This window comes from Jaculus jaculus, chromosome 2, assembly GCF_020740685.1.
Source record: "Jaculus jaculus isolate mJacJac1 chromosome 2, mJacJac1.mat.Y.cur, whole genome shotgun sequence".
NCBI lineage: Eukaryota > Metazoa > Chordata > Mammalia > Rodentia > Dipodidae > Jaculus > Jaculus jaculus.
In genome coordinates this window covers 107,572,290-107,598,844 of record NC_059103.1, presented here as the reverse complement: position 1 = coordinate 107,598,844, position 26,555 = coordinate 107,572,290, and positions in this window count along the sequence as shown.

Below are 26,555 nucleotides of genomic sequence, written 5' to 3'. Positions count from 1 at the left end.
CTTTGCAGTGCCAGAATTGAAAAAGATTTTCTCTGATTCAGCACTTTGAGAAATGCTGGCTACAGCTGCTTATCCCTTAAGCAGGACACAACAGGGGAAGGATGGATCCCTTTGTTTTAGGACACTGAAGTTCTGTACAATATCTTTTGGATTAGGACTCAAGATTCCATAGTTTGATTCTGTGTCATGGAAACAGGGGAGTGACTATTATTACTAGGTGCTTTTCAGCAAGAGCAGAATGTTTTCAGTTGAGAGGAAATTTAGATATCTTACTTTCCACCTGGGGAGAAAAAAAAAAAAAAAGCTCATTAGATGTGAATGATCAATCTATCAGTGCATATACCATTTATAGTGTTGTATCAAGGCATAACAACATTCTCCTAAAGTAAGTAAAGATTTGACTGATTCAGTTATTACCCTTAGTAATATATGGTTCAGGTTCACATGGCCAAGAGTTGATTTTCACAGTCATATGTGCTAGGTTGGACAACTGCCTCTTACGAGAACAGCAACAGTTGAATAAGTCCTTGGACAAGCCTCCACAAGTGGCTGGGAGGAGGCAACATAATTGCTCTGACTGAGAATGAATATTCAGAGTTTGTTTCACAAACCACATGCCCAGATCACAGACCATCCTTGTCAAACACTAGTCAGTTCATCACCTCCTTATTTCCAATCCAGCAAAGTAAATCTCACCAAAAGAAAAGCCTACTGTGAGTTTTATTTTCTCCTATCATTACTCTAAATTCTATATGATGCTTAAGCCATTTAGGTACAACATAAGTATGTGCAGGTACTGTTCCCACAAGGAGTGGGAATTATTAGTCATAGAGAATGGCTCATGATCTTGAAACCTAAAACAGGCTTGAGATTTTTAAAATGAAAATACAAAACAGAACAAGGGATTGAAGAGATGGATTGCACTTAAGGTATTTGCCTGCAAAGTCCATAGACCCAGGTTTGATTCCCTAGTGCCACCATAAGCCAGATGCTCATGGTGGTGCATAACATCTGGAGTTTGTTTACAGTGGCTAGAGGCCCTGGAATGCCCATTCATTCTCTTTCTCTCTCTCTCTCTTTCATAAGTAAATTATATATACATATATTATAATATTATATATAACTATATAATATTAATATTATACAATATAATATTACAATAATAGAGTAACATATTACATATATATATATATATATATGTATATATATATATATATATATATATATCAGCTATATAGTGAATTCAAGGAAATCTGAGCTACATAAGCCCTTGCCTCAAAAAAAAAATGACAGTGAAAATTCAGACTTTACCTACATTATTATCCCAAAATTATAAAGGAAAAGAAACTTCATGACATTAATACCATATTTTGAATGGCACAGAAAGGTGTTTTATAAGAATTACATAATATCAATTTATTAAAGATGTTTATCTGCATGACTAAGAAGGACATAGTTATTGCTGATAATTTCCCTATTTGATGAATTGGTACAACATTTTTAATGAAGAACTCAAAGTTTTTATTCAATATTTATTTGAGAGAGAGAGAGAGAGAGAGAGAGAGAAAAGGCAGATAGAAAGAAAGTGAGAATGGCATGCCAAGGCCTCTAGCCACTACAAACAAACTCCAGAGACATGTGCCCCCTTGTGCATCTGGTTTACATGGGTCCTAAGGAATCAAACAAGGGTCCTTAGGTTTCCACAGGCAAACACCTTGACCACTAAGCCATTTCCCCAGCTCTGTTACCACTTCTTAAATAATGAAATTAGTACTGTACATTAGGAAGTTAGAAACTTAGAAATTATCATGTCATTATCTTACCTTAGCTTAGCTAACTCTAATCATCTACTTTTCTTTAAAAAAAAATTGTTCATTTTTATTTATTTATTTGAGTGTGAAAGAGACAGAGAGAGATAGAGAATGGGTGTGCCAGGGCATCCAGCTACTTCTAATGAACTTCAGGCGTGCACCCCCTTGTGCATCTGGCTAATGTGGGTCCTGGGGAGTCAAGCCTCCAACTGGGGTCCTTAGGCTTCATAGGCAAGTGCTTAACTGCTAAGCTATCTCTCCAGTCCCATCTACCTTTCTTATCTGCCCTTGTAATTACCTTTATATTGTTGGTACAAAACTTCTGACCCAAAGCAACTGATGAGAAGAGTGGATTGAATTTGACAAACATTCTTGAAAGGATGCTCCATGATGGCAGCAAAAAGCATGGCATGAGAAGAGGCTAGACATCACTTCTGCCATATCATGTGGGAAGCAGCAAGAAGAGAATGAATTGAATGCTGGAAATGGACAACTGAAAATAAACCCTAGTAGTAGCCTTTCCTCCCTTCCTTCACTAGCTCTCCTTCTTCCTATCTTTATTCTCCTAGAAAAAGGAGACCAGTAGGCTCCAGAGAGAACCTACACTGCTCTCTAACTAAGAAGAGTGCATGTATATATCAATATATCTTTCTAATGACTAGGCTTATCCCCATTTATTCAAAGTGTTCTCACTTTTGGTTGGAGAATCTGTTCTATTTTACAGATGAAGGAGAATTTGGGGAAGAACAAGGGTACATCAATGCACCAAGAAGAAAGTATTGATTGTTTACCAAGAGATGGGTCATCTCCACTTCATCTGCCTGGGTCTAGAAGTCATTACAGGGGAAGTGGTGACATGAATGCTATCTACATGGCTAACCTGAAATCTAGTTCCAGGGAAATGGCAATAAACACTGTGGTCACTCAAACCTCATAAGAAACAGAGAACTGGAGTCTACAGTTACTAAATCAGATTTCTATCTTACTCACCCAGGCTCAGGGAGCATTGCAGAAGAGGTAATAGAAAGAAGTATGAGTTTCATAGTGGCTGGGGACAGCCATGTATCCCCCATCCCTGCAGAGATTTGTTGAGGCCTCTTGGTCCCCACAATGAATACCAATAATCCCACTAAAGCCCCTACCCTCAGCAGAATTGGGTCAGAGGAGAGGAAGTCTATATGGAAACCTTTTTGTCAATCAATAAAGTAAAAAACAAAAAACAAAAGCAAAAACAACAACAAAAAAAAAACCCTCTTCCTTCTAATTAGAGTAAATTTGTGAACATTTATGCCATAGTTTAGATTAGGCTTAATTTCAGACATACCACTATAGAAAAATTGCCTGTTGGCCTCCCTTTAAGTGGGAAAGTTATATTTCCATATTTTTATGTAAACTTGATTCAGTTTAACTCATTGCTATATAATTATGTTATAATTATGAAACACAAAATAAAATGAAACTTGGGCCTAGAACACATACGGAGGTGCCTTAAAGCAAAATGTTGACCTAATGATGATGCAACAATTCTTGGCCTCGTATGTTGGAACAGTACCAGTAAGAAGACTATTGTACTGGAAAACATAGTGTAAGATTAAGCCTAAGAATATATAAGAGGTAGAAATGCCTAATGTATACAACGGTAAGAGGGAGTTGCTTATAACTTGTAAATGCTACATCAAGTGTTCGACATCATTGTAGTTTACATTACAGTGCATATAGCCATAGTTATTTCCATTGTGGACAGCTGAGGAGACACTTCAAAAATTAGGTTTAAAGTTTCCTGTTTGTTTGTGGTTAATGGGGGCTTAAATCTATTCTCTTCCAGGAATGAGACAGAGAACCTATTGGGTATTCAGGCACCCAAATTTTATGCATGTTTTGTAAATGACTAATTCAAGCAACAAAACTTATCAGTTTAGTACATTTTACAGTATCTTAGAAAACTTGACCATCTAAAATATATTTTCTAACTGATAGTAATATTTAAGATAAGTTTAAATACATTCATATTTAAATTCTGAGTAGCATCATTTCAAAAGTTCCCTACAAAGTCACATAATTAATTAATCATTATCTATTTCCTGTATGTAATAGACATAATTCCAGGGATATTGATTAAATGTTGCATTGTTTGGATGGTTTTGTTTATTTAACCAATTTTTTAAATCAGATTGAGCAGATGCTTTTGAAATTTCCCCAATTTATATAGAAATTAATGTACTATGAAATCTTTTGATGTATTCAAATTTAATCAAACTAATACTTCCTGGGCCTGTTTTTTTCAGTAAGCTATTAAAAGAGTTCAGCATATTCTTCTGTCTGATTTACAGACCCAACACTGACAATTTTTCTTACTGTTTTTGAAGAGTCTCTCAAGCTTAAAATTGGCTGACTCTTTCATAGCAGAGGACAGCAGAGGAAATGGATGTCAAAGAGCAATGCATATCAGTGAAAGTTCACCAAGAGTGACTTCCAAAGAGCCTTCGTTGAGAAAAAAAAAAAAAAAAAAGAATTCTTAAGAAGTAATTGTAAAATTGCTATTGGGAAGGACATGAAATTTATGTCATATGGCATGATCCACTGATTAAAATACCATTATATCTTGATCTAATTGAATACATACTTTCTAGACTCCTAAAATTTATATGACAAATCTTAAATAAAGCTCCATTATTTTAGCATTCTGCATTCAAATTAAACAGAGATAAAGGTGACACTGATTAAATTTTGTTACAAACGTAAGATATAATTTTTTAAATGTGATTATTTTGATATATCTTTTCAAATAGTCCAAAACTTCAGAGACTTATCAAGTGAATCATTAAAATATTACAAAACAAACACACACTTACAACTAGGAAATTAAACAAATGTGACTAAATAATTATGACTAATAAAACATGGTGTGGTATCTCTTATAGTCCACTTAAAATTTATTCATAGATAATCTTACTTGCAGTTATTTCATGAAACCCCAAAATAAAAATCTGTAATGGACTCACTGCATGAAACCATGTACATTATGTAGAGTGGTTCATTTCCAAAGATAAATTCTCATGATTTCTGAAAATAAGATTCTCTACCAGTTCACCCTGCAACCCCTACTGATCTCATCTTTAATCCACCTGCGTTGCTGCCTGTCAAATAAACTTGCTCCTTTTGGTGAGGGGTATGTTTATTTTTCCCTCCTATTCTGTTTGTAATATAATCACAGACTTGTGTCACTTCTTGAGTTACACTTCTGAGGAAGTGGAATCCATTAAATTCATATTAATTGAAAAATTATAAGACATATTTATATTCTTTGGAATTTTCAAAAGGTTACATAGAAATGTTGGGGTCCTAGATGTTGCTGTAATTTGAAAATGACATGTGCTCCTCAGGCTCCTGTGTCTGAACATTAGGTCTCCAGCTGTTGGAAGTTGTGAAGCTTTAGGGGATGGAGCTTAGCTGGAGGAGGTAGGTCACTAAGAGTGAGCCTTTGAAGGTTAAATCTGGTCCTTACTTCTTGAATTCACTCTGCTCTGTCTCCAAGTGAAGGACAGCCTTTCCCCACACAACTGTTTTGAGGTGGTCTGCCAAAGCACAAATAACTACAAATTGAATCCTTGGAATCCATAAGTCAAAACCAATCTTTTTGACCTTAGGTTGTTTCCATTAGGTAATATGTCAGAGCAGCATAAAATGCAAATGCTTTTGTGGAACCCACTGAATAATTACTGTGATAAAAACCAATTTGTCCTACCAAAACATCTGACTGTCAAATGGCCGATTCCCCCATATTCCCCTCCATATACCATTGGCCCTGGAAGCAAGAATCAAGAGGGTTCTAATTTGGAAATCACTTTGATATAATCTATATTCTCATTATGATCAATGCTCATGCTCATTTTGTCTTCTGGAAAGATAGCAGCTAATACAGAAGCTGAGGATACCTGCCTTTCTCAGCTCGTGTCAGGCAGATCTCTGGTCTTCAGATGAACAATACTTCAAGTGGCTCCTTTTGCTGAAATAAGAATTGTGAGGTAGACCACACTCCCAGTGTTGCCTCTCACTGGAATAAGAATTTTAAGGTAGACTCTTTCCACAATTAGTCTGGCCAGACTTAGAAGATGAAATAAATTATACCCAATTAAATTTTAATTTGAAATAAAAATAAAATTGCAACATTCTGAAAAAGTATATGAAATTAATCATTATATAAATTTCAAATTTAACAGGAAGCCCTATATTTTTCTGCTCTTTCCTTCTCACTATTTTATTAAAACACAGAAGTAAATCTCTTCAATTAGATCTATTTTTTTCCAACCTGGTGGCACATGCCTTTAATCCTAGCACTTGTGAGAGAGACATAGGATTGTTATGAGTTTGATGCTACTCTGAGACTATATAGTAAAATACAGATCAGCCTGGGCTAGAGCAAGACCCTATCTTGGTAAACAAAAAAATAAATAAATAAAATAAAATAAATTATTTTTTCCCACTTCTGCAGCTACCTCCTCCTTCCATATTTCATGTAACTCAAATAAGTGGAGTTATGGAATTTATTTTTTTAATTATTATTTCTCTTGACTAATACAATTGGAATATTCCACATCTCATTATCTCAAATTAGTTAACATGGGGGATTGATTTTACCTAAATTACAGAGCCTAAACTTAGGTTTATTAAATGCAATGAAATGTATAGGATAGTGTTATTTTAAAAGAGACCTTTAAATCTAATCATGTTTTCAGTGTCTTATATATTCAGCTTCAAGCACTTTGAAGTATGAATATTTGGTTGTTACCAGAATAATTCTTAGCCTAATGCTTCAGTTTTCAGCAGTAACAACCCCATTGGCCTGTAATCACACTTCCTACATTTAATACCATCATATATCACACTAGTTTTTAGTCACATTATCTCATATAGCATTTCTGACCTAGTCAGGGTTGTTCAATGGCAATTTATATCCAATCTGAGAAAAATCAGCTAAACCAACCCTTACCATACAATATTTAGAAGATATAATGGATCAAATTTTCTACCTTCTGGAGAGAATACTTTAAATAACAATTATATAGACAGCTGAGTCTCTGCTGTAATTATTCTTATTGTCCACCTGCTGCTTTAGACCTTCTCACATGTGAGCTGTTCAATTATTCCATGTTTTTTGAAATTGGTAAATTCTATTTTTTTCCAATGTAGTTGGAGTATGGTTTTCTTGCAATCAATAGACTGAATACATTTTAAAGCTTAATTTAAAATTTTAATATGATGTCCAGGAAAATAATATTAATGGCATTCATCCTAGGATAAGGAAAATCATAAGATTAAAACAGATTGATTACAAATAAAATAGTTAATCTTATTTTGAAATATAGTTAGAAAAGAGAGAATAAGATATAGGACTATTACCAAGGATATGGTTAATTTGATCACATTGTACCCAACTCTACCTCTCATACAAAAGCAATGCATGAAATTCTAAAATGGGAATTTTAAAGATGTGAAGTTATAGTTCACTAAGAGTGGAGGAGTACTAAGAAGGCAAGTTCTAATGAGTTTTAAGCAGGTAGTCAAATACCCTGTATAAACATTGAGCAAAAGCATTATTGAAGGCTTTTCTCATTCATATGGCACTAAGAAAATTTATTTAGCATTTATTTAATTTGTGCAACATAAATACCTTCATGTATCATGAAAAAACAGACATATGAAGATAGAATAGAAAATAAGCATTTCAAGCAAAGGAGAATAGAGGGCAGCAAATATTTCAATAGAAAAAAAAAGTACAAATTTGTTTTCTTAGAAAACCATTTTGCAAAAATTTTAGAATGATATTTTTGAAAGTTTTCATATTCGTTTTAAAACTAAAGCAAAGTATAAAAAATGGACCTATCTGAGACCTTTGCCCCTGAATGGACAATATGGTAGAAAAAAGATGCAATGATATATTCAATAGGAAAGAAGCAGCAAAATAAAGTAGCTAATTAAAAAAAAAAGGAAGGAGTTGGGTTCTTCAATGGATGAACTTGACTGTTGAGTCAATAACATTTTGCTTGACAAGTGAAAATCAAATGATAGAAGTAGACAATATCATAACTGACCAGCTATTTATTAATATGCTTAGTACAGAATATAAAAGTTATTTTAGCAATGAATTTTATAAAAGAGCCAGACTTCAGTGTAAGCAAGCTAAGTGAAGGGCTAGGGTATTCTTAAGAAATGATTGGGAACTTATTCTTTAGCTAAGTAATTGACCAGGAAGAAGATATATACTGAGACTATTTCAAAGCAAGAGAGACAACAGAAAATGGAGGCTCACTGCTGTTGAATATCTCATTCAGCTATGATCATTCCATTGGTAAATTACTTAATTTTAAATTAAAGACAGAAAATAGTTGCCTGTATATTCTCTTTTATTGAAGCATAGTTGTCAATTATATTTTTCTGTATATTTTTCTAGTAGATAGTATCCATCTTGTAATATGTTTGATGAGTTTAAAATGATGATAGACTTGGGAAGCATATGTCATTCACAAAATGAAAATGTGCTGTTTGTCTTCTTAGTTGGTTCCTCACTCACCATGGGAAACCATGCCATCTCTACATATTTCTGGGCTTACCCAAACACATATATGTATCTGTACATATAGGTGTGTCTTTATATATGTCTGCTGCCAGAGTCATCCGCAGACACATTGCCTGCCTCTGTCCAACAAAGGACAACCATGTGATCCATAATGGCCAGTGAAAGAGGCTGCCTTAAGCTGTTTGTTGTGCTCAGACATATTGGGCCAAGAGAATGACTGGAGCTTGAAATCTAGCCATGCTTCTCTCCCCAAGCTGTGCACCTTGGCATGGGGTGTATATGCCTGGAGAAAGGTCACCTTTTTTCTAATTTTTATAGAGGCTCCATCTGCTTGCCAAGCTGTCACCTGCAGTGCTGCCTTTACCTAGTGGGGAAATCATTTGCTCATTTGTACAAGGGCTCTGAGGCCATATGGGCTCATGAAGGTCCTGCCAATGGGACAACCCCATACCTTTTAACTCAGTGAGTGATTCATGGATGATATGGAGTTCAAACATGGTCAGAGTCTCCCTGGAATTTTTCTATGAAACTTGACTTGAAAGTCCATGTTTAATGTCTAAACTAAAAGGATACTCATAGTGGAATTCCTTACTGCTTAGGCAGAATTTGTAATGTCAGGCGAACACACAGGGGACAGAAAAACTGAGAGATTAAAGAGAGAGAGAGAGAGAGAGAGAGAGAGAGACAGAGAGAGAGAGAGAAAATGCACTTTTATTTGAATGCTGGGCCATTCTTTCAGAAATCCTGTAGCAATTTCCAGTTATGCAAGATTCCTCCTTAATTGACTTGGTGCAAGTAGGGTTTCTGTTATGTTTAAATGGAAATGCTCTCATATCTACTGGTTGTATACTGATTGGTGCAGTTATAAAACTTTATTAGAAAATCCTGAGTTGTCCATCATGGAATGTTGTGGATATTCTCTCACTGAAACCAGGCTACTGGATGGTCTGGTATAATAAGCATCTGTTTCTCTTAACTTGAAAATGTGTGTAAAGGTTAATTCTTCTGAGGAAATGATTCCTTAGAGTTGTACAGGGTTTGTAAGTAAAGGCTTTTTTAGGATAAAAGAGAGTTTGGATGTAATCCCAAAATAACAAAGTTGGGCAGGGAAAGAGTAAAGTGGAACATTTCAATTGAGGAAATGGTCTTAGTAAAACCAAGAAAAGTTTTGGGGATATTTTTATGTCTCTCTTTTTATTTTATTCAAGTTTTTATTTTTTTTTAAACTGCAGAACTAGGAACTAAAAAAGTCCATGAACCATTATGAAAATGTTTCCTGAGTTCATAGGCTCCAAGTAGGTGAAATAAAGCATAGTATAGAAGCAGTTTAATTCCAGGAAAAGCCTGTAGAACAGATTTGAAAAAAAAGTTATGTATATTATGTATACATTCTACTCTGTCATGTCTCTTTTGAGTTACAGGTGAGTTAATTTTTGAGTGCAATACCAGAAAGAAAAATTAGGTATCAAGACTCTAAGTCTCTTACTCATTCTTTCTCACCTATCTTCTATTCTGTATCTACCTGCCTAAAATAGAGAAAATTTTCACCTATTATCAGAAATGTCTTAAAGGTAGCTATAACATGGTACCATTTTTAGGTCACAGCTCAAACCACATAAGATCTGTTTGGCCAGGGAAATCTGAGCTTGTGACTGGTGTCACCTAGTCACATAGTTAACCTTTGAGGAGAAGGTAGTGGTAGGTCTGTCTAACCTAACACATTGATAAGTAATTTCCCAGGGAAGGCAAAAGAATAATTACTAGATATAGGAGATAATTGATAGTCCCTAGGAGAAGAGAATTCTGACTGAGCAGATGGCAGATAGGAAATGTACTAGAAAGTATAGAAAACAGGGTTGAATAAGTGGTAATTGGACAGTGGGATATATGTATAAGAGGCATAATTGAACGGCATCTCAACATCAGTATTGTGCATGGAAATGAACTTCATATAAGTTTCACACTAGAGAGATGTCTATAAGTCTCCTAGAGTGACTACATAATTCACATTTCAACCAGGGATACTTTTGAGAGAGAAAAAAAATGACAGTCTGATTATACTGGGTGAATGAGCACAAATTAAGACTTCCCCTAGAAAACTGGAGCAAATAGTTAATGTTCTTCTTAGAAAAGTGTTTGAAAAAAGTAAAAAACATAAAATCCCTACTACTATTTGACCTTTTTATTACAGAGTCTAGTCCAAGAATCTGTGATGAACCTCAGGGCAGTCACTCAAAGCTGAACATAAGAGGGACCAGGTGATTGGCAAGGAAGTCTTTCACAGAGTGGAGTAAGTTATTACATGGTGATTTTCAAAGCCAATTGAACCGTCTCTTCAGAAGTATTAGATAAAGAATAAGATTAGACTGAATGAAGTTGAATTTAAAAGAAACTCAGACAATGTATTATGTCAGTTTGTATTAAATAACTCTCTGTAACATTTACTACCAAAAATAGATTACAACCAATAAGGTTTATGTTTTATCCCCTCAAATATCTACAATGTAGTTCCAAGTTAATGGGAAGCTCTCTGACCACAGTGATTCTAAGAACAGGACTCTTTCACTTTGGGGCTCTGCGATTCCCCAAATGCTGATCACTATATATATTTATAAGATATTTAGATGACCACAGAGATTCTCAAGCTAAGTCAGAATTGGCTCAATTCATATCTACTCACTTTCCATTAATAAGAACTTCCCACAGCAAACACCTCAGAGAAATGGGCTGGGGTCCTTGGGGAAGTAGTACATCTATTTCACTTGTGTACCAAGCAGGGAACTTTTAGAAGCCTGCTGTTCATCTTCATCCCAGATCATAAGGAAAGCCTGCAGCAGGCATAATCTAGGAGTCAAACTTTAAGGAGGTCACTACAGTTGAATATAAGAGAGACCAGCTGAATCATAAGTTATTTAGAAATGGACATTCACAAAATTGGGTCAAAAATTGTTGACTGGCCCTTGTAAGTCCAATCTTTAATTACTGGTGCTTGATGAATTCTTTCCTGACCAGTTCTTTTCTTTTACAACAGTCATTGCATGCCTATGTGCATCAGTCTGGAGAAATTACCAATGCGTTGTGATCTGTCCAAGTCTCAGGCAGGACCAACTCTCAGAGAAAAATTGGCCATATTTGTAGCTTTTACTACAGTGTGTGTGTGAGAGAGAGAGAGAGAGAGAGACAGAGAGAGAGACAGACAGACAGAGAGAGAGAGAGAGAGATTTGTCTTGACTCACTGGCCACCATGTCCCAGGGGTCCTCCTAACTCTCCTTCCCCAGTGCTGGAATGCAGGTGGGTGTTCCCAAACCTGGCTTTTTATATGTATGTTGAGGCTCAAGCTCAGATTAATATGCTTGTATGGCAAGCACTTTACCAACTGAATAATCTCTCTACCTCTATTTCTACATATTTTATAGTGGTGTCTTCTGAATTTACCTCTCTAGTCCAGATCTGTCTGTGTAGCTCCAGGCTGGCCACCCCTGTAACACTGAGCACAATTACTTGCACATGTCATGAACTCAAAACAACTCAGCATCCCAACACTAAATTAATTTCTTACTTCATTATGTCCAGTTCCTCTTATATTTTCCATCTCCTAGAATTATAATTTAGTTACATTCTCAGGTGGGAAACTTGGGAATTACTCCTGAATCCTTTATGCATCTTATGCCTTATGCCTTGTTTGAGCACAGCTAGAACCTACCTGCTTTTATAACTGCATCCACTCATATGACTCCAGGCCCACTACAAGCATCATAGCCAAGCTTTTTTTTTTCAATTGAGAATTGTATAGAAGCCTCCAAACTCAACTTTACACCACAAGTCTTGCCCCTCTAATTATTCTTCACACCAGTTAATATGATCATTCTCTGGTAAATTCATAACTAAGTACATACTCAGTTTGAAATATATACTTTCCCTCCATGCTTTCAGAAAGCAAAGCAAAACAAAGCCAATTCTCAATTTAGCCCGAGTTCATTCAAAAAAACAAACTCTACCCAATGTTTGTTAAAGGACAAAATTAAATATAACACTTAAAAAAAAGGTGGGAGCAAAATAAAAAAAATACATATGCAAAGAACACTGAACCAACCAGAAGTTGTGAACAACAATAAAACAACTACTCCAGTGTGAAGTGAACAAGAACAGAAGTGATGTTACCAGAAGTTACATCATTTCCTTGGTTCTTGCTTCCTATTCTAGCCTCGGCACTTGACACAGCTACCTTTTGGGCATTCTTTGAACTTCTCCCCAGGAGCTTCATTCCAGTTCTTCAGTGCAGTCTCCAGCCTCTGTTTGAGCACTCTGTACTTTATTCAGTGGGCCTCAGAAGAAGCCATCCATTTTGCTTTCTTCTCACCATTTGTCACAGTGTCTACTAGCTATACTTTGGAACTTTACTGGGATATCCCAATTTGCCATTTTGTCTGTCTTGTTTTTAAACTCTAAAGTACTAAATATTGAACATATGAGTTCTTAAATAACTTATAAATTCCCACCATAGCATTCATTGTCCTGACAAGTGCAATAGCGGCACACAGCCATGGTGGGTAACCAACTGGTTTTGGATTGGCTAACAGATCCACTCAGTGGAAAGAAACCCATATCTGGAACTGTGAAACAAGTCAGAATCATATCTAGATAATGGCTTGATTTTGCTCCCCAATATTAAATTCCAACTAATCTTGGCCTATAAGAAGGACTGTACCCATTAAATTCTCTCAAAGTTAATCTATTTAGCCTGTGCTGACTTCACTCTCAGTTAAACAATCTTCTTCTCTTTCTCAGACAGGAGTCGGACCACAGAGGAATTTGGAAAATAAGCAAGAGTGCTGCTGTCTTGGTGAACCTGCTATCAGCACAAGGGTGAAGGAGAAAGACACTGAGGACACACAGTATCTACCAAGCCAAAGATCCAAAGGCTCCTAAGAGCCCATCACTGAAGTAGATTTAAAACAAACCCAAAATGGATCAGGAAATTTTGCGAAAGAGGGGATGGAAAGATTGTTAGAGCTACAAGTTGGAACATTATGCCCAGAGGCAGCCTCTTCCACATAACTGACTACTGCCCCCACAATGCATGACCCACAATCCCCATGGGGATGAACTGCATCCCCAATGAGGAGGGTCTTTTCAGAAAAGGGAGAGGAGTGAGGGAAAGAATGGTACCAACATATGTTGTTTACATACTAAGTATGTCCATAACTAATAAAAACAAATTTAAAACAATGTAAAGTCATAATGTAAAAATAGATTATAAATCCTAATTTAATTGACTTTGTAAACTATGTAAATGTGAGAAAGGGTCTCATCTCTATTTGTAACCATTGTGTGGCCCACACCAGATACAGAGTCAGGCAAGTATTTAGTATATGGATCAGAAACAAAGAAGCCAGACAGGATCAGCTGGACATGGCAGAGCAGCCTCATCCAGGTTAGGGCCTTGACACTCTTAGAATTTGAAAGACAATTATTATATTTCTGTTACCTCTTCAAACAGTTTCACATATCCTTTCCTACAAAGCAATTATGTAGCCTAGGAAACAAATAATAAATAAACACATAACCATAATAGTTCATGGAGTGTTCTATTAAAATGTTTGCTTTTGATTCTCTGCATATGATAAAATACCTTCTGTGTGTAAACACAGGCTTTGCTGAGTGGCCTATGGATTCTGGCTAAATAGAAGTTGCAGTTTTATTTAAAGATGAACACACTTACCTCACAGACTTGTTAGAAGGGTTAGATATGATAAAGTATACACACTACGTGTTATAAGTTGAATTATATCTCCCCAAAATTCATTTATGGGAATCATAGCCCACAGTTCCTCCAAATATGACCTAATTTTGAAATTACTGAAGATGTAATTAGTTAAAACAAGGTCATACTAGAGGTCAATTCAATAGAACCAGTGTCTTTCTGTAAAGTTGAAGGCAGTGGAGAGTATCCATTATTCTTGTAAGCTTAAGGATACAAAAATCACCACTGTAATATCAAAGCTAAGAGATAAGCATGGGACAAATTCTCCCTAACAGCCATGAGTCATCTTGACCTTAGGCTGACAACACCCATGAACAATAAACTTCTGTTGAAGCTACCCAGTGTGTGTCATCCGGTTTTGCAGATAACCCTCACAAATAAATAGAGTGCCTAAGAGTGGCAGGCTTAAAGTACCCAACTGATGATAGCCTATCAGTGACACTACCCAGTGGGCAAACTTCTATACAAAGGGATACAGTAGTATGTTGAGTGATGCAGGGAAAGCCTCATAATAGTCTTTTAATGTTTTCTCCTTTTCTTTTAAAGGTAGGGTCTTGCTCTATCCAGAGCTCAACTGAAATTCATTGTGTCTTAGGCTGGCCTCAAGTGGGTGATTTTTGGATTGTTCTGGCAGTAAACCAAGACCATCATGCATGTAGAAGGTGTAACAGAGAAGACTCACAGTCTCCACGGTGGAGAGGTTCGCACACAGGTAGATATAGAGTGGTGGACTTGGTAGCATGTCTTAGAGGCCCTGGGACAGTGTTCTCATTGTGGGCTGTGTGGAAAGCTAGAGATGTGCTGCAGGTGGAGGCTAAATGACTACAGCAGTGAGATTGGCAGAAAGAAAAAGCAGGGAGATAATTGTAGGGACCATGAAATGGGGGCAAAAACTTGGGCAGTAGGTTAGCACAAAATGAGAGCAGAAAATGATCCAGGGTGTATTTTAAGGTCAGGATCTGGCAAGATGGTGGGAATTTAGAGGGAAGAACCACAAAGCAAGGTGAATGCAGGGGTGGTGATGACAAAGGACTTTCAGAATCTCATGTTCCCCTTGCAGCTTTGCCAAGTATGAAATAGGGCCTCAAGCAGGGGAGATGCCAGCAAAAATCTAATTAGAATGAAGTGTGAGGCTGCTGAAACCAAAGCAGTCTATGACAAAACACATACGCATTTAGAAAGATGAGGTAAGTAGCATAATATTTACAAGTTAAATTTACAGATAGAACGTTGATACCATTGTAAAATATGTTGATTTGTGTCATAGTAAATTTATGTAATCATGATTTAAGTACATAAGGATATTTTCTGCCTTTCAGATGACATATCATTTACACTTTTTTAAGAATAAAAGATTATCTTTGAGGGAGACCAGGTGCCATATCTGTCTCAAGAAAATTGTTTCTTTTTTTCAGACTAATTAATTCACTAAATCTTTATACTCAACAATTAAAATGCAAAAGTATTGAGCAAAGATCCTATCATACAATATTGGAAGTAGGCAAAAGAATTGAATTCTCCTCAGGCTAATGTAAGACAGAATCATTAATGTAGATGTTACACCTCTCTTTAGGCAAACAAAATAGAAAAAAAAAAAGTTGATTTTTAAAATCAGTAAATATTAGCTTAGGCCAGTACTTCTCATACCGTGCCTCTGGAACGAGCATTACCAATATCTAGAAAACTTAGAAATGCAAGTTCTCAGAACTTATTCCAGGCTTATTGAAGTGACACTCTTTCAGGGTGAGGGAATAACCATCTGCGTTTTATCATGCTTTCTAGGTATAGAATTGTCAGATTTAGTAATTCAGGACACATGGTGAAATTTGAAATTCTGATAAGCACAGAGTAATTTTTAACATAAATATGCCCCATGCAGTATTTAGAGTACACTTATGCTAAAAAAGATGCACTGTCCATCTGGATCTCAAATGTGCCTAGACATCCTTCTCCAAATGACTCTTACTGCAAGTCAAAATCTGAGAACTACCCTTACTAGCAAAAATAATAACAGCACTTAACAGAGCGGAAAAGAGAAGAAAATAGTAAAGAAAGGAAGGCACGAGAAAAAATAAAGGATAAACAAAGACAAGCACAGAGAAAAGAAAATGTTTTCACTTCTGTCTGTAATGGTGTATGTCTGTAATGGCATATTGAATCAGTCCTATACTATTTACCTTCAGTTCAGCATATTGGTTTATGTTTTTTGTTTTTTTTTTTTTGTTTGTTTTGGTTTGGAGAGTTGAACCTACTGCAGTATATAAAATGTGGTAAAGTGGTTCCATAAAGTCAGGATCTAGATCACATTTCAGAGTGTCAATAATCTAGACTATAAGCAAAGGTTCTCCAATGGGCCGCAGTCCATGGCACCTCTGCTTGACTTTTCATGTTGCCCATGAGCATTTATCATCTTGATTTACTACTATGTTCATCATTCTAGGTTTAAACGGTATTACTTGTTTCAATCATTCAGGTTTGTATATTTGAAAATTCTTTCTAAAAGATATCCCCCACATATGTCATATTGCCCACAAAAATGAGTTGATAGAATTAGGAAATAAAGATAAAGAGGATGAGGAAACCAAGCTTAAGCTCCATAAGGGCCAATTTAAAGAATATATCTTGAATTTCTTGGGGTAACTAACTTAAATAGAAAATATTTCTGTAGATACTCTTCATAAAAATATAACTTCCAAATGATGTTATATTTTACTGATGAAATCAAGATCAACATAAAATTTAAAGGCACTTTTTTTAGTGATAAAAATGTAAACATTGGAAAATATTAAGAAAGAAAAGAAACACAGGGCCTGATTTACAGTCCTAATGCTTGTGGTAAAATGGAGAACAGTCTTAGACCACGCATGTGCAATCACAGGTGGTGATTTGCTAAGCATTTCTCTATGTCAGATTGAATAGATATGGGAACACATTTTTGCAGTTTGTATCATGGCACACATCAAAAATATTGTGACTCTGGAACTAATATAATTAAGGTATGATTTGATTGATTTTTTTTGGTTTTACAATTTGATTGATTTGAATAATCTAATGATAACTAAAAATATTCTAATTTATTCATTACTTATTCATATCTTGAATTCTGCAAAGTCACTTTTGATTGTGACTTTTGAAGCAACATCTCTTTTACTCTCTGAAGAGCTTTCTCAGAATAAATCCTTCTTTCTCCCAGCCTAGAAAGCATGTGCTATGCTTTGGTGACATATGGGCCTGTCTACAATAATTAATTCCTAGTTTGTCTGACATAATTGCTCCATGTTGGCAAGTTTTGTTATTTTGTTAAAGGCAACATTGTTAAATATGAGAATAATATTGCCAAAATAGTGATTTTTTTTCCCCAGAGGTGTACATAGTTTATTATTCTTCTATTTTATCAATTAATTTATGTCTGTTCACTAAATATTTTCTAGAGTGTGATCTCAATTGCTATTGTACAGGCCACTTTAATTAATTTTTTTAGTCATATTGATGATGACTTATGTGCTGAATCTATTCTGCAGGCAGATATGAAATTCAATGTTTTCTCAAGCTGCAATGTGCTTAATTTTATTTCTCCTATTAGGCAAAGTAGAAAAATCCAGGTTTTCTACCTTATGTAAGTTTGAATGGTGTTCTTCTCAGCTCTATTAAATGAAATCACTTTAATTTTACTTTAACTTCCTTTTAGTTAGTTGAATATTGGATCAATATGGGCTCTTTTTCTACTCATCTACAACTCCATTAAGTCCAGATTCCAGAGCGTATGAATAATTTAGTTTGTGATTCAGGAAACAATTCAGAAAATTACAAAGCTAGATTTGTCCTGTGTTCCTGTTTGCAGCTTTCTTGAAAAGAATCTCAAAGAGAATGAATTTTATAATTGTAGTATTGCAAGATGACATTAAAGCCATCCACTAAATCTTATGCTCAGTGTTATAGAATGCCTTAATTCTACATTCCTAATTTGCATGCTGTTCCTTGTATGTTAACACTTACTGAGTATATGCAGATAGCAAAATAGTTATTTACCAATACATGCTCATTTCTTAATTCTACTATACTCTCTTTCACAGTTTTACAAAGAATTTGTATATCCTTCACAGAAATTTCCACTGGCAAAAGTCGGTCATTGTTTCTCAACTTAAACAAAGAATAAAAGAGCTCAATGAGGAGAAAGCATGCTAGTCCCTGCCCTCTCCTCCCTCCTTCTGCCAGGGAGGCAGTACAACACTGTTTGCATAACTAAGGTGGCTGAGGGAAGGGAAGCAAGCAGTAGGATAGTTAGATGAAGAGTTGTTGTAAATAAGCTGAATGTCAGAGAAAAGCCACTCCTCTTATAATTTAGAATTTTAAGAAATTATCTCAAAGAACTCCAGAACTAGGTAGTAGACTCAGGCATGCTGAAGTTAAAATTGCATGAGTTCAATGAAGGCCAGGCCATGGTTCAAGTTCCATCTATCCACTTCTCCTGTGAATAGAAAAGGTTTCCTAACCCCATTTAAAATTCAAAGACAATTTTCCAGCTATGTTAGTTTAATATTTCCAAATGGGAAAAAATATGCTCTTGAAAATTAAATTAAATTTGATATGTTCCAACAATAGAACTCAACATAGTTAACTTATAGGTCCATGCACATGAAGAAAAATTGCAGCAAAATAGAAAAATAGCACTATGTATAGTATGAACAAAGTCTGCAAATATTAAACTAATAGAAGCAAAATACAAACATTTACATAAAATATAATTTTTATATGTGTAAAAATAAAAGGGGACTGAGGTGGTGGCTTCATGGTATAGCACTTGCTTGTAAAGCTAGAGGAACCAGATTTGATTTCCCAAGACCCCTCCATGTAAGCCAGATGCACAAGGTGGCACATGGCATATGCGGCTGGTATTAGTTTGCAGATGCTCGTGGCCCTGGCATGCCTATTCTCTCTCTCTCTCTCTCTCTCTCTCTCTCTCTCTCTCTCTCTCTCTCTCCCTCTTTTTTTTTCTGGAAAATAAATAAAAATAAAATAGCAATAAAATACAACTATAAATTATGTTTCTAAAATGGACAATTTAGTGATCAACCTGAATTGAAAATGGTAACTTAACTGGCACAGTAGTCAGGATACTGGTTACCTGACATTGGAGGATAAGGGTAGTGTATTAGTTACCTAAGTTACCTGCTGAGGACAAACACCCTGACAAAAGAAATTAGGGGAAAGAAAGGTTTACCCGGCTTAGTTTGACACTGTGTCCAGCCCACCATGGCCAGTAAAGCACTGCAGAAGGAGCATGAAGCAGAACTGGTCACACAGTGTGGGCAGTCAGAAAGCTGAGAGCAGTGAGTGCTGGTGCTCAGTTCACTTTCTCCTTTGTATATAGTCCAAGGCTGATAGTCCATGGAATGATACTACCCATATTTTAGTGTGGTCTTCCCACCTCAAGATAATATGGAAAGCCCCACACATGACAATACCCAAGATGGTTCCCATGATTCTGCTAAATTCTATGAATTTCATAACCAAGATTAAACATTGTAGGTTTATATTGGTATAAGTCTCTAACAAGAAGTTGGGATAATCCTTTTGTTTTAATAACTTTGTTTAATCATTTTTCAAGCTACTTTTGATCTTTTTTGTGCCTTTTTATAAGATGATATCGTATGCATTTTAATCATAGAATTGTATAAATTCTGGGCATTTTTTCTGAGGGAGGAAAAAGAGCCAAACTTTTGTTGCAATGGTCTGCAAAGGACTGCGTGGGACACCACTGCATGGTTGTCAGATATCAGAAGAATTCTGAGCATCAGAAAGAGCTTAGAGGGAACATGCAAATCAAAGGGCTCTGGAGAGGGTATGATAAAGACTAACCTTAATCTCTGATTTCTCTCTCTCTCTCTCTCTCTCTCTCTCTCTCTCTCTCTCTCTCTCTTCTTTTCTCTTTTTCCCTTCTATACTGCCTACCTTTTTCTTCCTTCTTTTCCCTTGGTGCTGGCCTGTAACTCCCAATACCAGGATGTGGTTAACATCCACAACGTACTGTTGATCAGAGAAACCTTCAAGGTTTTCCAAAAGAAGACAGACTTCTGTCAGAGCACTTGGTTACCCACCGAAGATTAATGGTAAGGTCCTACTGCTGAACACACCATATACTGTTGGTATAGAACATGGAGAAACCTGGCTGGAATCTGGAAGAGTCAGTCCCCAGACAGTTAACTTTTCTACTGCCAGAAGGTGCTACATGAGCAACTGGAGGAAATGGTCAACATCTGTCCAAGCAACTAGTGGTCTAAGCTACTCAGCAGTGAACAACCTGACATGATGCTCACACAAATGCAATAGTTGCACACAGCCATGGTGGGTAACCAACTGCTCTTGAATTGCCTAACAGATCCAAACAGTGGAAAGGAACCAATAGCTGGTACTGAGAAAAATGGTCACAATCATTTCCAGAAAAATGAGCTCACTGTCTAATACCAAGCTCCCACCAATCTTGGGCTACAAGAGGGCCTACATCTATTAAATTGTCTCTAAAATAATAATGATTATCCAATTTATCCAGTGTTGGCTTCACTCTCCATTGGAGAATCTGCTTATCTTTTGCAGATGGATGCAGAACCTGAGGAGAGAATCAGCCCATCACACCTCACCAGGACCCCAGCTGAAACCACAGAGTAATAGGGGAAATGAGCAAGAGCTCCTTTCTTGGTGAACTGGGTATTAGCAGAAAGGTGAAGGAGATAGACAAAGAGAACACTAAACTACTGCCAAATGAGGGGGTGGAGGACAGGGAGGAGGCTAATGATGGTACCAACATCAAAATCAACACACCGAGTATGCACATATCTACTAAAGAAAAAAAGAAAGATCTAGGAGAGAAAGTCCAGATCAGTCAGACAGAATTGATGGGTTCTGCCAAGAAAAAGAATTGAAGAGCTGACCATGACTGGTACCAACTTCAGTTTTCAGAAAGAAGTGGCATCCTAGTTTCTCCTGGACAGAAATGTAGACCAGACACACCTTAGCATGTACAGATTATGCAGAAGACACCATATTTATATGTGACAAGTAGTTCCTTTCATCCCACATGCTTACTTAACTATCTTAGAGAGAAATATGGTTAGAACATTGAAGCTTTTTTTTTTTTTATTTCTAGGCACTACCTATTAGAACCTTTGATTATCATATTCATAATGTTTACAAAACAAGTTTAAAATTTAAATGTATATTTATCCAGTACAGTAGTATAGTGTGGAATTATAAATAAATTTATAAATTTATAGTAACACACAATATTAGCTACATCCTTAGACATCTGAATCCATTTGAGTAATATTAATCTGACAATAAATATATCTGGTTTACATAAAGAAAATGGAAAAAAATGCATTATTTTCAAGTATTTAACTTGGCTTCATTGGAAAAAAAACTTGAGTCCAAATTACCCCTCCCCCCTTTTATCATCCTGCTGAGAGTTCTTTCATCAACTTTGATCAGTTGGTAGTATAATTCCAGGCCCTCTTGCAGGCAGTTTTTATTCATTTTTTTTTTTCCTCTGTAAATGTCCCACAGTGAATTTCTAATTTTTTTTTATTAAGTAGGGGGTATTTGCATAATACATTGAAGCAATTCTCCCTTCTCTGTGGAGATTGTCTTTGTGGTTGCATGCATGTATGTTTATTTTACGACTTAACTGAGCTACTTTAGTAAAGTGTATTTTCCTTATAGTGTGAAACCTTTGGTGTTAAGTCTTCTGAGAATAAAGCTCCACTTTTGGATGACACTGGTTTTACTAGGATCTCTTTGTGTTTTTCCTTGATCTTTCTCTTAAGCCTTCTACTTTCTTTCATATTTCACCCTGCTTGGGAGACTTCACTAAAACTGGTCAATTTCTCTATTGTTTTTACTAACGTCTGCAGAGAAAAAATTTCAGGAGTCTGATCCAAATAAAACAATGATATTTTCTGGGGTCTGTCTTTGATGATTTTCTAGTTCCAGTGAGCTCCATGAACTCTGCTTTTATGTGTCTCTGTGGTAACTTAGCTCGCCAATAGTTTAGCTTTCTGTTATTAATTAAGAGGAACTATATATTATAGTGCATCTTTCAGATTAAATCCCCCACATTCCGTTTTTCATGATGAAAGCTCTTTTCAATAGTGTAAATTCCCTTTCCTTATAAACTGCCTCTCTTTGGAAGAATCAATGTTGGGTTCTGGTGGGACAGTAGCCTCTGGTCTTCTCAGCTTCCCTCTCCTAGCATGGAACCTACACTCTAGCAGGTAGCTGGCGTAAGTACCAAAGAGCTGCCAGTATTCTTAGCTTATAGTACAAGGGTAGATCCTCTCTTATGGATAAAGGTTCAGTACAAAGGGAGCATCCCACCTTTAGGGTAACCATGCTCTGGAATATATACTTTTATAAAATTAAATTCCTAAATAATTAGTGTAAACAAGTCTAGCAGAGACAACCAAGATATTTACTGATTGCAGAGCAGCAGTAACCACCTCCTGTAAGTGATCAAAAGTAGAGCCTAATACCCTGGGCATCTCCTATCAGCAGCATCTCTTTCTCTGGGCACTGATACCTAACTTCAGCTTGCATTAGAATGACATAGTGCTTTTCTAAAAACACACATCATTAGGGTTTAGTTCTTCCCTGATAACATATTTAATATGTTCCCCGATTTAATTTGCATGTGATAGGATCACAAAAGTTCTATTTCATATCTAACAAGTCCATACTTGCTGCTGACACTGTTGGTCTTAAACTGCCCTGAACGACAGGTTAAAATGTTGAAAAGTACTGAAGGTGTCATGGTGCATTAAAAATGAATAAATGACTTAACTGTTTGCTATTAAGTCCTTGTCGGCCTCTTGACTTGGACCTATTAAAAAGCTTTTCAATGCTTCTGGGCTTTAGATAACGTATTAATAAGGGCTTTGGAACAAACGATATTTTACTCTTTCTAAAATTCAGATATAATACAAAATTTAGTCACTAGGAATTATTTGGCAATAAGTAACTATGAACTTTGCATGTAACTGTGATTTAACATGATCTCAAGTTGAGTTTCTGTACAAGATGCTGAGGCATATTTGATGTATAAAATACTTAGTAGAGATTAGTATCTAAATAGAGGAATAAGTGGCATTAAGTAGGATAAAATGTAAAATGAACACCCCAGAAAACCCTAACTACTCTACCAGAAAGTATCACAACAAGGATTGTTTAACCTTTTTCATGCTATTCAAAAATTTTTACATGAATCCTGGTATATATGTGTATAAATAATACATTTAATGTTAACAAGATATGACAACTATTATCTTAATTGACCTAGTCCCCAACATCTTATTCCCATGCCACAGTTGACTTATCAGTAAAAGGATTTCTTCTTTTCAATAATGATTAGTCCAATAAATTTAAAAACAGTGTTTATATACAATATTAAAGGCCATGCATGATCATTAATACTGGTTTTCTTAACCATTTTCACTCACTTAACCAACCTACCATGCTTATTTCCATACCCATAACAAAAGAAATATGTTTTAATACATAAATAAATTTATTTTAAAATAATTCTTTGCTCTACAGTTTTATTTTTTTAAATATGAAGGTAATTTTAAAGACTAATAAGTGGAATTTACTTTATTTTACAGAAAGAATTAAATTCTGGCTGGATATTTGATTCTACAGGACATGGAGCACCTGAATTTTTTTTTTTTTTTCAGAGTTGATCAATATTTGGGTCTTATAATTGTCAATGTTAAAAATGACATTTTTTTAAAGAATTTTTATTTATTTATTTGAGAGCGACAGACACAGAGAGAAAGACAGATAAAGGGAGAGAGAGAGAATGGGTACGCCAGGGCTTCCAGCCTCTGCAAACGAACTCCAGACGCATGCTCTCCCTTGTGCATCTGGCTAACGTGGGACCTGGGGAACCGAGCCTCGAACCGGGGTCCTTAGGCTTCACAGGCAAGCGCTTAACCGCTAAGCCATCTCTCCAGCCCCAAAATGACATTTTTTATAAATATATAACAAATAATGGCAGAATGATGTTCAGAAAATTGTGAAAATCCTATGCTAATCTAAAGCCAAAAGTCATTTAGCAAGGTTTTATGACACAAAAAGTGAGTAACTTCAAAAACAATTTTTTAAAATATTCTAACATAATACTATCCAAAGATATACTAATTTCATACGTTTATGCAGTAAAATGAGTGTAGGAAAATTATATTTTTTAACATTTTAAAATTTATTTATTTGAGAGTCAGAGAGTGGAAGAATGTGTTCACCAGCCACTGCAAATAAACCTCAAATGCAAGTGAAACTTTGTGCATCTGGCTTGCGTGGGTCCTGGATAATCAAACTGAGGTCCTTTGGCTTTGCAGGCAAAAGCCTTGCTGCAGTTTATAACACACAATAGTCTTGAGTCAGCTTGAGGTGTTTTAGACAGTGTTCATTAGTGTTATGTAGTGTTATGTCTTACAAGGTTCAATGTGTGTATATTGTATGTCCTGGACCACATCTTCAGAGAAGTGCAGTGATACATAGGTGAACACCATCCCATCCACAAACATCTCAGATAGGTTACGCATTTAATTTTTGACTACTTTTTGGTTGCTGTGTCTTCAGAAAATGTTACTGCTGCTAAATTTTTCAAGGCCTTCACATTCCATTTTCCCATAGCAAGTGGTTACGTAAAGTTTAGAACACTGGTCTCTAAAATGAACCTTGTATATTAGAGTTCCTTGCATTGGCTTAAAGTAGCTTGAGCCATTTCAGAGTATAAATTCTATCTCATTCTGTAGTTGAAAGAATGTGGCTTTTGGCCACGTATCTCTTTGTTAACTGAATTAGATACTGCAGAGCTGATATTTAGGGAATGTCTGCCCACTCCACTCTTTAGCACTCAGTAAGTCTTTGCTCAGAAGGTTCTGGGTAGCACATCTTCAGATTCAGCACACATATCAACAGAAGTTTTTTGCAACTCTCTTTGCCCTTCTTACATATTCAGAAAATGACTCATGTTTCAATTAAAAATGAAAGGGGCAGGTTTTCCTTAGTCCATCTAGATTGTGGTAACAGGACACTTATTGTTCAGACATTTATTGTTAGAGGATGGAAGTCCAAAATCAAGGTATCAGCTATGTTTTTAAAAAATTTTTATGTTTATTTTTATTTATTTATTTAAGTGTGACAGACAGAGAGAAAAAGAGGTAGATAGAGAGAGAGAGAGAGAGAGAGAGAGAGAATGGGCGCATCAGGGCCTCCAGCCACTGCAAACGAACTCCAGACGTGTGCTCCCCCTTGTGCATCTGACTAACCTGGGTCTTCAAACCAGGGTTCTTAGGCTTCACAGGAAAGTGCTTAACTACTAAGCTATGTTTTTACAGAGTTGTTGTATTTTATTTGCACCCTCACATGAAGACAGAGGCTCTTTGTTTTTCATAAATTTATAAGGGTGCTAATCCCAACCATAAAGACTCTACTATTAATGCCCACTCTCCTCCCAAAAGCACTACATCTTAATAATATTACCTTGGTGTAAGGATTTCCACATATAAATTTTATAGGTATGCAACATTGGAATAGAGTAAATCTCTATCTTTTTACAAGAAATCATAAACTCTCCTGAGAAGCCATTGAGTACATTTTGCATATGCTTCCCCTTCCAGAAAGTGAAGAATCAGAAGAAACATGTAGTTAAGGCTGGGAGCTAAAGCATTAGAGTCTCCAATCTCTACAATTAGAAAAGAGAAAGAGGGTTGGCAATGGGTACACTGTTTCAGATGAGAAGATCTTTGTCTCTCATACTATTAGTCATCTGAAATGTGCGCCAGTTACTTTGCCTGGCACAATCAGATAAATCACATATATAACAAAGCTAAATCATTAGCATTACTAGTTTCCAAGTAATAGCATGAAAGCTAAAGCCTTTCCTTTTCTCTGACTTTATTTGCATTCAGAATTAAGAATACTACTATGATGATAAAACTGACTTCAACTTGATAGGATCTGTATTCCCATAGGGGACTGTCATCATGGCTGAGAGAGTTTCTAGATAGGGAGAATTGAGGTGCAAAGACTGATCCAGATTATGAGTGGCACCATCTCATGGGCTGAATAAAATGGAATGAGCGAGTTGAGCACTGGCACGCACCACGCCCTGCTTCCTGACTGCAGATGCACTTTGGTCCGCTGCCTCATGCTCTTGTGGCAGACATTCCTCACCATAAAGAACTTGCCCTCATTCTTCCTTCAGTTGTTTTGATCAGGTGCTTTGCACAGCAAAGGGAAACATGACTAATATGCTTAACTCTTAAAAATTCACTGGAATAGCAGAAAAGGGTGTTTTCTAGAAATCCATATGGAATTCAATTTAAGATTGTCTATGCATGCCTATTG